This window comes from Cavia porcellus, unplaced genomic scaffold, assembly GCF_034190915.1.
Source record: "Cavia porcellus strain 051 isolate PalLab524CR breed Dunkin Hartley unplaced genomic scaffold, mCavPor4.1 scaffold_3, whole genome shotgun sequence".
NCBI lineage: Eukaryota > Metazoa > Chordata > Mammalia > Rodentia > Caviidae > Cavia > Cavia porcellus.
The window spans coordinates 63005115-63018384 of NW_026947486.1; positions in this window are offsets into that span (position 1 = coordinate 63005115).

Consider the following 13270-nt stretch of genomic DNA (forward strand, 5'->3'; position numbering starts at 1 on the left):
AAGGATAAAAATTCAAGTTGCTGGAGCTGTAGAGCTTTCTACTATATCACACTACTTGTTATTGTGCAACTACATTTCTTAGCATCTTGTACCTTTTTTGGTGGGGTAACTAGATATTGAACCCAAGTTCTTTGTACTGAGCTTCATTCCCAGGCATTTTTATTTTTTATTTTGATACAGGGTCATGCTTGAAATTGTGATCCTCCTATCCCAGCTTCCTAGAGTGTGGGGGATTATAGCCATGCACCACCAATGCTCAACAGTTTGTACACTTGCACAACTTGTATTAAGAGATTGGGAGGAATCACTTTAAGATTTTGGTATAGATTTGCATACCAAATTGTATAATGGTTTTTATAGGTCTGGTCCTAGCATTTGGGCTGGCAAATTAGCATCATCTGAGAACTTCTAATGGGTACAAATTCTTGAGCCCTATCCCAGACTCACTGAATAGTAAATTATGTGGGTGGGTCACAGTAGTTTGTGGTTTGTTTGCTTGTTTTGGGAATTGAATCAAGACTTTATACATGCTAAGTAGGCACCCTCCCACTGAGCTACAACTGGAGCCAACCAATCCATTTTAATAAGCACATGCGAAGAGTGGAGTATCTTAAATGTATTATATGGAATGCTTCTGTATGGAAGCTTTGTATCATTTAGCCACTAACATTAGTATAAATCCACAGACTTATACTTTTGGTTATTGCTATGGTTTATGTCTGGATGTCCCCCCAAAGCCTCATGCAGTCAATGGAGGGTGGGTTTTTGAAAGATAGTTGAATTGAGAGCTCATGATTGGTTCATTTTCCAGTGCTGAGATTGAGTGTGTGTGAGTGCCGCACCCACTGTAGGCCAGCTAGCCAGCATACAATATAAGGGAAGAAAAGAGATTTGCTCCTACCTCTTTTGCTCTTGCTGCTTTTGCTGTCTTCCACCACAACAAAAGTAACCAAGACACAATTTGGTACCAGAGAAGTGAGGTCCTTGCTCTGACTATACCTGACCATGTGGTTCAAGAGCCTTTGGGAATGTCTTCTTGGAAGAGTTTACAGAGGTTCAGAGATTGTGTAAAAAAGAGCTGGAATGCCTTAGGCTGTTCTGTATGGAAGGTTCTAGTCAGAGCTGAGAAGGCTAATAGAAATCCTGCCAGTAAAGACCAGGCTTGGGAGGTTTCTGCCGGGATGAAGGACTGCATTGGCTGTTGGACTCCAGAGATGTATGTTATGTCTTGACAAAAAGTTTCTGCATTTTGCTCGTGTCCAGAGATTTTGCCTGAGATTAAGATTAAGGGTGATGGAATAATTAATCTTGCAGAAGAAATTCGAAGGCATTTGAATATTGCAGTTTTGGCATGACATTGTTGGTGAATTTTAGCCAGGTTTATGTTGAGAATCAAGAGCAAAAAAACCCAGCAGGATGATTTAAAATGTGAGACTGTCCAGAAAGGAAGCTCCAGTAAAGCTGTGGCCTGCAAAGATAGAGCTGAGGAGATCTTGATTGCTGAAAAGGAATAGGAGACTACAAAAGATGGTCTGAGGGCATCACAAGAAGCAGCATGTCTCCACCCTTTGCAGCCTCAGAACTGCAAAAGTGAAAGGCTTTGCTTTGAGGAGAAAGCACAGAGTACCATGTTCCAGAATGACAGCATCCACACTCACAACGGCGAAGGGAGATTTTTAACCAGTATCCATTGATCCATACATGAGTGAGGTAGGAATAGCATCCTTCACAGTGCAGGTTTGAAATGACTGAAATCTTATGAGAAACGCTGAGATTGTGTATCCAAGTTGTGTTTAGATTCCTAACCCAGAAATTGTAATATATATATATATATATATATATATATATATATATATGTATGTATATACGTATATATGTATGTATGTATATATTACTCTCTCTATATATATATATATATATACATATATATATACATATATATATATGTGTGTGTGTGTGTGAGTGCCGCACCCACATATATATATATATGTATATATATATATATATAGAGAGAGAAATATATACATACATACATATATACATATATATACATATATATATACATATGTATATATATATATATATATATATAGAGAGAGAGAGAGAGAGAGTAATATATACATAAGATATACAAAATATATATGTAATAAAATATATATTTTGCTGAACTTTGGGAGAACTTAAGCAGAAGCAGATAACTAATACATAATTTGGTCAATGTGCAGGGAAACAACCTTCTATTTTATCTTTTCTCATCCTACAGAGGAAAACCCAGATCCTGGTTTCCAAATTCACTTATTCAGCAATACTTGTTAAATGCATACTCTGTATTTGGCACTTGGGATACATGAAAAACAAATCACATAGTCTTGTCTCTGTCTCACCAACTTACATTTTCTTAAATTGGTTTTCAGAGTTTCACAAAAGACAACTGCCATGGTTATTTTTCTCTGTTGCTGAGACAAAATACTAGACAACCAAAATGAAGGAAAGGTTTATTTAGCTCACAGTTTGTGGAGGTTTCAGTCCATAATCAGCTGTCTATAAGGCAGACAGGCATGGCAGAGGGGCAACTGTTTGCAGTGGTGGAAGACAGCAAAAGCAGCAAGAGTAAAAGCTGATGGTGGATGGGGAGAAGCAAGCCTCTTTCCTCCCTTATATTGTAAGGAGACTAACACTCATCCCTCTTAGGGCAGGTGTAGCATTCACACTATCTCCCTGCCCTCTTCAGAACATTTAGTCAGAGATAAGCAATCTACTGCCTGTAAGCCAAACCCAGCTTGCTACCTTTTGGGGGCAAGTAAATGTTTGCTGGAACACAGTTATATGCATTACTTTATTGCCGATGGCTGTCTTCGTGCTACAGCAGCAAATTTAAGAACATACAACAGAGAATATTTGGCTCACAAATCCTAAGACTTTGCCCATGACAGAAAACACTTGCAGGCCTGTAAATGTGTGAGGCAATATAGGACCTATGAAGCTGTACAAATTAACCAAGTTTTAGAAATAGTGAGACATGCAAAAATCCTTAGTGATGACTTAGCAATCTTATAATTTATGTTCCTTCTCCTATATGTAAAACCTTTGTGTGTATAGTTGGCGAGATTTAAGATGGGTGCTTGGTTACATGTTCAGATATAGGACTATACTTGTTGCTCTATGGGAAATATATTGTGATATTAAACTAAAAACAAGAGGAAGCCATTGTCATAGTCTAAGCAAAAAATGATGGTAATTTGGATGAGTATGATAGTGCTATACATAGATAACATTTTATAAGATCAGCAAAACTAGGATAAGAATCATGTAGTATGAGAAACAAAGTTTTGTTTTTGACATGTTGAATTTAGGGTATCCAAGTGGGAATATCAGATAATCAGAGTAGGAAGCTGAAGCTCAGGAATGGTGTGGTTGAAAGATATAATTTTAGGATAATATAAAGGTACTATTTCAAAATGGGACTGGACTAGATCACATAGGGCAAGATCACATGGAAAACTTTTTAGAACTTTAAATAATACAAACAGCCCACTGTGACGTGAATGCTATAGATTCACCACTACTGACATAGGGATCTACTACAGACAGAGAAGTTTTTCTTAAACCTAAGACTTGAGACATTGGTCTTTTGTTACTGGAGAGAGGAAGAGAAGTCAAAAGAGGAAGATGTATGTCTAGCATTTCTAGAAAGAGGGAGTATAAAACTATGTGGAATACAGTGAAGACACAGGAATATAGGCAATCACATTTGACAAAATGGAGATCACTGGTGACCTCAGAGGGGAAAAAAAAGCAGTTTTTGTGGAATGCTGAGGGGTAGAAGCCACTATGAAATGGATTAAAGCAAAAGTGAAAAATAAGGAAATGTAGACAGTATAGAGGCAACTGTTTTGAAACGGAACAGAGAAATGGGGTGGTGGTAGAGAAACGTGGATCAAAGGAAATAGCAAAGCACTTTGAAGAATTCGAAGAAGGATAATGAGCCCACTGTTGCTTTAGGAAGAGGGATCAGCCAAGTATGGTGGTATATACCTATAATCCTAGCACTCTGGGAGACTAAGGCAGGGGGATCACAAATTTAAACCCATCTTGTACAACTTAGTGAGACCCTTTCTCACAATAAAAAATAAAAAAGGGTTGGGGATAAAACTATTTACAGTGTCCCTGGAATCAATTCTCAGTATCAAAAAAGACTAATAAGCCTTACCTTATTTTACAGAATAGAATTTGTAGAGATAGATTTAGGCAAGAGACAATTAGAGTTTCAAGGCAATGCTAATAAGAATGGGAAAGTGGCACAAATGAGTTCTTTACTGTACAGAAGCCAATTATTTCAGTTTATTTTTCTGAAACAAATACATTGGTCATCTTTATCTTGAAGAATTTCTTTCTCAAATATAGAACCCAAAGGGTTTTTTATTTGCTTTTCCTATAATACTTGAATTAACATTAAATGATATGTTTATCTGCCAGGTGTGGTTGTACATACCTTTAGTCATAAATTTAGGAGACTAAAGCAGAAGGATGCCATGAGTTCAAGACCAGCCTGGACCACAAAGTGAGGTCAAGAGCAGGTTAAACTATATATCAAGAGATTGTCTCAAAAACAATAAAATCAAAATTATTAAATGATACACATGGAATGAAATGCATTAGCCAACTTTCATCATGCAACATGCAGGATGCTATACTGCCATTCTTTGTTTTGCTGTTTAGACTTTGGAATCAAAAGAATGGTTTACCATTCCTTTCTCATCCACTTTTTAGCACAATGATGCCGAACAAATCACTCAGATTGCTGTGAATATTATATATTATTTAGAAATGTGTCCAGCAGTATTTCTACTCCAGTAGTGGTAAACTAGGAATTTGGACAGCCAGCCATTGAAATCAATTGTGAAATGGTGTGTGTGCGTGTACAAAACATTTCAAACTTTTGGGGGCCAAGATACTAAGGGCTACAAGCAAAGGAGAAAACTCACAGAAGTTGTTTTTTTGAGTGACTATTCATTGGGACAGAAATAAGCAAGACATACAAGGTCAACTTATTTTCCTAGAGCTTACTTTCTAGGGGTAGGAGAAGAAAGAGCACAGAAGGGAGGAAAGAATTGGGAGAAGTAAGGATTAAAGAAACAAATAGGATAACTCCTGATACTCAAAATGTTGTATGAAGAAGATAAAATCAGGTAATATAATGGAGAGTGATTGGCAAACAGGTCACTCTAGACTGGGGAATATTGAAGAGAAGAAATTTAAGCCTTGACCTAAAAGACAAGATTAGGAAGCAGCCATTTAATACTGGAAAAGAGATGTGATAGGGCAAAGAAACAGTTTAGAGGATAGTGCTTTATACAAAAATAGGTACTTTGCACATACTTGTTAAACCCATAGTAATGATTGTCTGTTATCATTGCTTTTGAAGTTAAACTGATTTTTCCTTTAGGCAAGGCCATTTGTGATTGTTAAAAAGGTATAAATCTTTTTCATCCAAATACTGTTATTTATGCAAGGTGGGAGTGGTGGCTCTCCTGTAATCCTGTAATCCTAGCATCTGGGAGGTTGAGGTTGAGGTTGAGGTGAGAGGATCCTTGCGAGTTTGAGACCAGCCTGGGCTACAAAGTGAGCTCAAGGCCAGCCTGAACTGCAGCGAGACCCCGTCTCAAAAAGACAAAAAAAAAAAAAAAAAAAAAAAAAAAAAGATCAAGCCAAATACTGTTATTTAGCTCATTCAACTTAATACCTGTAGAGACAAAAGAAGAGAGAATATCAGAGCTACTAAATATATCTGTTCAACAACCAGCCACATCCAGTAGAGCAAGTTTATGGCCTTGCCAAGGTATAACTGGATTCTTGGAAGCAAAGTTATGGTCACAAAGCACTTCCGAGGAACAAGATGCTTTTTAGGCTAGGGGTTTCAAGCTAAAAAAGGAATATTGCCCAGCAGTACCCACTAATTCCTTGAGAGGGTTATTTCCAGATAGCCACATAGACATTGAGTCTATTGGGCTGGGGGTATAACTCAATGGTGCAGCATTCATCTGTTGCCTTGGGTGTAGTCTCTAGCACCACAAAAAATAAAGAAATTGAGTTGTCATCATATCAGCAAAATTGCTACAGTTTTCCTTAATCTCTTTTCTCTCTATACTCATCTCTCTGTAGTTCCCTCTTCTGACCACCAATCTGCTACAGAACTGAAATTCCATCACAGATCATTCCTGCACTTAAGATTCATTTACTGGAATCCTTGTTTAAAAGCTTACAGTTTCTAGGACAGACTAGAGACAAACACGCCATTCCATTACTTCCTCTTAATATAGTACTATAGATTAGTTAAATTGTCTTAAACTTATGCAACCTAAACACAAGAACAAACACTGCAGAACAACCAGCAACATTTGTGTCACTCTGTAGGCTCTACTTTTCATAGTTGAAGGGCAACAGAACAGTGATAAGTAAAAGACAGTGATATGATCAAAATTTTCTGTGAGCCCCCCCTCCCTTTTTTTTGGTCTTTTTTCATTTTTATCGGTACCAGGGATCGAACTCACGACTGCCTGCTTCCAAGGCAGGCTCTTATGCCACTGAGCTAAATACCCAGCCCCGAGCCCTTTTCCAAGTGACTCATGTTTGGCTTCCTCAGACCACACTGGGATTGACAGCTTTAAGGTGACAGATGACTGAGGGGCCGCTGAAACTGATGTTTTGTAGTTCTGAGTTTGTGCATTTGAGTTGAGATTGCTAGAAGACCTGCAATCTGGATAAACCTTCTACAATCAAATATACCACACTGGGCACTCATTGGTTAAGGCAATGATTTCTAACAGTTTAGAAACCATATTTGAGGAAGAGGATTGTAAAGCACGTCAGGGCAGGGTACTGGGAAGAAAGAGACAAAATGGCTGCCACTGGACAACTGTTTGTATACAGAGGAGATTGAGGCAGAGACAATGAATTTTCATCGACCCCTATAGCAGCTTCCTTTTTCTGCCCAAAGATGCAGAGGCACCTGGCTGAGCAGATATAGTTGCTGATGTGGTTTTCTAAAGTAGAAAAGACTGCATGAGGTGCTACCATGACAGAGCTGGGGTCAGGGATGTAGCTAATAAAGATTAGGACCAGAATTTGACCTCTCATTCCCAAGCCCACACTTTGACCTGCAACTAGTAAGTTATATTCTTGTTCAAACCATGATTTATTGTTGTCATCTCTGCTTGAATCCTACTGTCTGTCAAGGGCTAGCTTAGACGCACCCCTATCTGTGAAACCTTACCTGATTTCATGTGCCTCGTCTCTTAATAGATGTCAGCCCTCCTTATGCCACAGAATGAAGGATATGTAAGAACCATACCTCTGGAGGATCAAAGCAATGAGGTTGAATTTTAACCACAGCAACCATGTTTGCAAGGAGGGATTGAATGGAGGTGCCTACAAAAGTTCTAGATGATTCTTAAATTCAGGCAAGTTTATTAATTTAACAAGTTTATTTATTCAGGAGTTTATGTATGTATGTGTTTATTTAATCTGTATTTTAATGCATCCTCTAATCCAGGCACTTTGGAGGTTGAGACAGGAAGTTTCCAAATTCAAGCAGGGAAGGGGGTCTTTGGCCAGAGACCTAGGAGAGTAGACCACCCTCTGAGCATGTGCATTTGGAAGACTATTCCAAATGACAGCAACTGGGAAGATGCATGTGTATAGGAGGATGACAAGAATACAAGAAAGGCAAAATCATCTGAGAAATTTGTTGCAAAAGTAGACTCGTGGTTTACATTCCCAAATACTTTAACTGATGCTTGTCATAGAACCCAGGAATCTGCCTGTTAGACAAATGCCTCAGATAATTCTGATGTGGGCCCTCAAAATAAGGTTTTCAGCCTTTGCTGCATATCACCAATTAGCTGGGGAGCTTTCACAGCCAACAATGGTCAAGCCCCACTCAACAATTAAATCAGAATGTTTGGCAAGTGAACCCAGACAGTGGTACTTTAGAAAAAACTGCCTAAGTATCTGCATGGGGTGTGCATAGCTGTAATCTCAACACTCTGGGAGTCTAAAGCTTAGTTAGACCCTATCTCAAAAAAAATAATTAAAAAGGGCTTAAGATGTGGCCAAATGGGAAGATATTTGGTTCAATTCAATCCCTAGTACACAAAATCAAAAACAAAACCCTCCAGAATCCAGTCCTAAGCCAGTCCTAGACCAGCTGAATCAAACTCTAAAGGAGAGGCCTGGGTGGAAATCAGTACTTTTAACAAAAGTTCTAGATGATTCTTAAATTCAGCAAGTTTATTTAAAAATTTGTGTGGTGATGAATTCCTATAATCCAAGCACTTTGGAGGATAGCTGGAAGATTCCAAGTTCAAACCTAGTCTTGGCAATTTAGGGATTTAACAAGACTTGTATGTCTCAAAATAAAAACAGTATGTGGTAGGGATGTACCTCAGTGTGAAGGCTCAGTTTCAATTTCCAGTGCCACTGGAAAAAGTAAATAATTAAAACAAACAAACAAAAATCTTGCCTAGGTGATTACAGATTTTCCTCATTTAATGGTTTACCTGTTTTATGACTTTCAGTCTTAAGCGGGAGGCACACTATTTAGACATATGACCCTCATTGGGACTTGACACAGGAATGTGAACTGTAGTGCAAACTTGTGGCTTCTAATTCTGAATTTGATTCTCTCTCTCTCTCTCTTTTTTTTTTTTTTTTTTTTTTTGGTTGGATAGGCTCTTGCTATGTGCTGTGTAGTTCAGTCTAGCTTTGAACTCAGCATGTAACTCAAACTGGTCTTGAATTTGTGGAGATCTTCCTGCCCCAGCCTCCTGAGGCTGGAATTACAGGTGTGTGCCAACATACTCAACTCCATATTCGATTCTATGCACAAGAACTCCACAGATTGCTCAGTGAGTATACTGTCGTGCTGTCTATGATGTCGTCTCCAAGGTTAATGCAGCAGAACTAGAAGCTATTTATCTAAATGCTGAATGGTTCACAAAAATGAAACTGCAAATCAGTGAACTTTTACAATGCTGTTGTGAAGTTTATGAAGCAAAAAAGGGCAAAAACAGAGCTCACTAATCAGATTCTTCTTAAAAGCTAAGCCCACAACCGCTTCTACTTGTTCTTTAATTTCTACATCATTAACTCCCTTACTTGGGCCTTCTACATTTCCTGGTCCTAATTCTGACGATAACGGACTTTGCATCTACAGAGCAAATTAGTGGGGGTGAAAGTAGTTGTCATTTAGAGCAGTTTACCGGTGTATCGTTTCATTTCATACAATTGGTTTGGACTTAAATAGTTTTAATTACATGTATAATATTACACATGGTTTTCTACATATACACTCCTGCTGGTAAAAGATGACCTGACAGGCACAGCTGTATCAGATTCCTTCAGAGACTGAGCAGAGGAGGGACAGTTTGAGAAGGTGGAGGAACAGAAGCAAATATAATTTTAGTATGGAGGATTCCACATAATGCCATCCTTGCGGCAATTTCACATGTCTTGATAGAGTCAATCTTTTCAAAATTATCTCATGGGGATGCAGAGAAAAGGAAGCAAAACTAGAACAAATTTTATGGTATGGGGGCATGAGCAGAGAAGGTGTGAAGAGAAATGTTTTAGTAAATTTTCTGTTGATATAACGGAATAACCAAAGACCAGGTAATTTATTCTATTATTTTTAAATTTTGAGTCAGTGTCTTGCTAAGTCACTCAGTTGTCCAAAATGGCTTTGAACTTGCAATCTTTTTGCTTCAACTTCCCAGGTGTGTACCCCAATGTCCTGCCCAGACCAAGTAATTTAATAAGGGAAGTTTATTTGGCTCCCAGTTCTGGAGGCTGGGAAGTCCAAGATGGCATAGGCATCTGCTCAGCACTGGGTAAAGGCGTACTACTATATTATAATATGTCAGAGACGTCAAACATTGAGATAAAGCAAGCTAGCCAGAGGGAATTTGATTTTATAACAATGCCCCTCATATATTCATTAACCTATTCTTGAGGGTACAGCCCTCATGACCTCCAGAACGTCCCACCTCTTGACACTGCTGCATTGGGGACCAAGTTTTCAAAACATAAACTTTAGGAGGATAATATTATTTAAACATATGTCTTGGAGGCATTAGTACTAGGAGATGGAATTGTCATCCAAATCCTTTTAGCAAAATTTGATTGTTGTATTTATGATGCCTGATAGCCATTATTGTAATATCTTCCCAAACATGGTCTAGGGACTACATGCATCAGTATCATCCTTAGAGAACCATTTTTAAAAACATGGATTCCTTGCTTCCCAAACTCAGGTCTAGACCTTCTGAATTAGAATTTTGGGTATGGAGTGTGGGCATATGAATTTTTTTAGTACTGGGGTTTAAATCTGGGGATATTCTACTACTGAATTACATCTACATCTCTTTTATTTTATTTTTTAATTTCCAGAAAGAGTTTCACTAAGTTGCTAGGTGAGACTTGAACTTGTGATTGTCCTATCTCAGCCTCCTGAGTGGCTGGGTTTATAGCTGTGCACTACCATGCTTGGCCTGACATGCATTTTAATAAGCTCCAAGTGATTTGAATACAAACCAAGGTTTGAGGACTACTCTCTCTCAAGAAAACATAAACCCTTTAGGTGCACATCATGTGTCATTGCTGGCACAGTGATGTTTAGAGAATCCAAGTCATTTTAATGAAAGATTGGCTTTTATGTTACTTGCTCAAAGCCACTTGTTTTCTTCATTTCCTTCTAAGTTTTCCAGCATCTATGAATAGTATCAGATTGTGAACATTGTGCACAGGTAGAGTAGATTACTTCCATAATAGAGCAGATTCAGACTATAGCTTCAACTCCCTCACTTCTTATTCACCTCACGCCTGTCTTAAGAGGAAAACATTCAGTTTATTACTATTATGATGTTAACTGTAGGTTTGGCAGAGTTGTCCTTCAATTGCGAAGGAAATTTGCATCTGTTCCTAGATTGCGAAGTTTTTTAAAAATTAAGAATGCAAGTTTGATTTTATGAAATGTTCTTTCTACATCTATTGAGATGATAAAATGATTTTTTTTTTGGTTAACTTGGTAATTGCACTGATTTTTGTGTGCTTGAAATTTTTGCTTCATGGAAATACCACAGTTTGCATCAGATATTATCAGCCAGAGGTAACAGCCTGGCTTCAATTCAAACTTATATTTTATGATTCATCTCAAAAGTTAAAGATGTCTTGGTTTAGCTGTTGATAATTTTTAAAAGAGTAATGTTCCTTGCACTAATACAGACTGAGAAGCTAACATGATTTGAGGCAATAAAAAGCATAAAGCCTTTGGGAAACTGTCTTCTATATATCTTGTAATGTGTGTCTGTTGTATTTCTATATTGTTAACTGTTTATAGAATATATTATCATGCTCTATTTTCTGTCAGACAGCTTTATTTATCTGTTTTGTAAGAGGCAGGTAATCTTGAGTATGAAAAAAAATATCTCCCAGTAAATTACTTTTAACTCGCTTACTGAATTTTCAGTACTATTCTTGTTTACCATCTAAGTATCTATGAGATAACATTGCACTCTATTTATTTCCTTTATCCTGTGCCTGTAATATCTAGTTCTTCTTATCAAAATGGTGATAACTTGGTGAACACACCTGATTACACTGATTGTGTCAAAAGCATCCTACTGTACAGTAACTGATGTCAGCTTCCTCATTCTATTTAATGTCTCACCTTTTTCACAGTTTACTGAACCTTAATTTTAGGCTAATAGGTAAAAGTAGCAGTGCAGAGTGTCTTAGAGAATGTCCCTCTATGGTGAACTTGTTTGTAAAATTCTCTACATTTCTTGACATGTCTTGTAATGACTTGCAAAAAAGTTCAGAATTACCTGACAATGGAAAAACTTATAAATCTTTCATTGTTTGCATTTTTCTTGATTGGTAGAAACATGCCAGAACACTTAAAGCGTAAAAAAAGCAAGACTTTCATTTTCTCATCCAAGATTTGTTCTTTCTTTTTGAAGAAGTAGGGACAGTAAATCTTAAGTGTGAATGAGCTGAAAGAAAACAAAATTAAGCATATAATTAAATAGTGAAAGAGTTATACAAAGTATCTTGTTCTTGTATGTTAATGTGACTTAAAATTCTATGTTGTAGAATGAATTTTATTCTTTAGAAACTTCTTTTTTTTTTTTTTTTTTTTTGGTCTTTTTCCTTTTTATCGGTACCAGGGATCGAACTCACGACTGCCTGCTTGCAAGACAGGCGCTTATGCCACTGAGGTAAAACCCCAGCCCACTTTAGAAACTTAAGAGGAAAGACAAAATTTCGTAAATATATGGAATGGGATTATTCAAAATGTCCCCAAATAACTGTCAGATATGTGCCTGAGGATGGAGGGTATGTATGTGTTGACAGAGGGGAGGCAGGAAAAGTACTGCTACCAGTAGTTCTACATAGATATTGTTACCTACAATTAGTAGTGTCACCTATTTTCTCCTCCAGTATCACTCAGAGATAGCTGAGTTATAAGGTCAAAATTCGGTGGATGAATTGTATGAAATGTAAATTACCTCTATATATGCATGCACAGAAAAGTGCATTTCCTCTTAAAATCTGGTCTTGAAAATAGCATGCCGTCATTTCTACCTAATTTCCAATGGCCAAAGCAAGCCACCTGGATGAGCTCAAAGTCAAAGGTTAAATCTACTTGGCCTCTACTAGGAGAAAGTGCAAAGTCACAGATCAAAGAACAAGGATGCATGATGGTATGAAGAACTGGTGTCACTAACTTAAAATATCATACCAATCTTAGTGGGATTTTTTGGTCCCTATTTAAAGAACTTATAATAATTGGTGCTACTGTATTATAATATTCAATACAGGTGCCTGAAAACAACACTTAGAAAATTTAAAATTTTTCCTTTCTTTTTATAAGACCATATCAGGAACTATGCTCCTCTAAAATTTTTATTTTAAACTTATTTTCCCACACTTGGATTCTCTCTGACACATCTGGCTAAAACGGACTAAAATAGACTATTTTTTATTTTTTAAAAATATCATATTTTTAAGAAACATCTTCCAGGATAATACTAGCTTTCAAGAAATGTAAACAAATAGAAGATATCTGCTACACAATATTTAGGATGACTTAGTTAACACCAACTTTGCTCACTCCAATAATTAAGATTGGATTTTCACCTGGTACTTAAAAAAGAATATAAATGCCTTTGTTGGACAGCTGGAGAGGATTACAAGGCTCTCATCCCTTTGA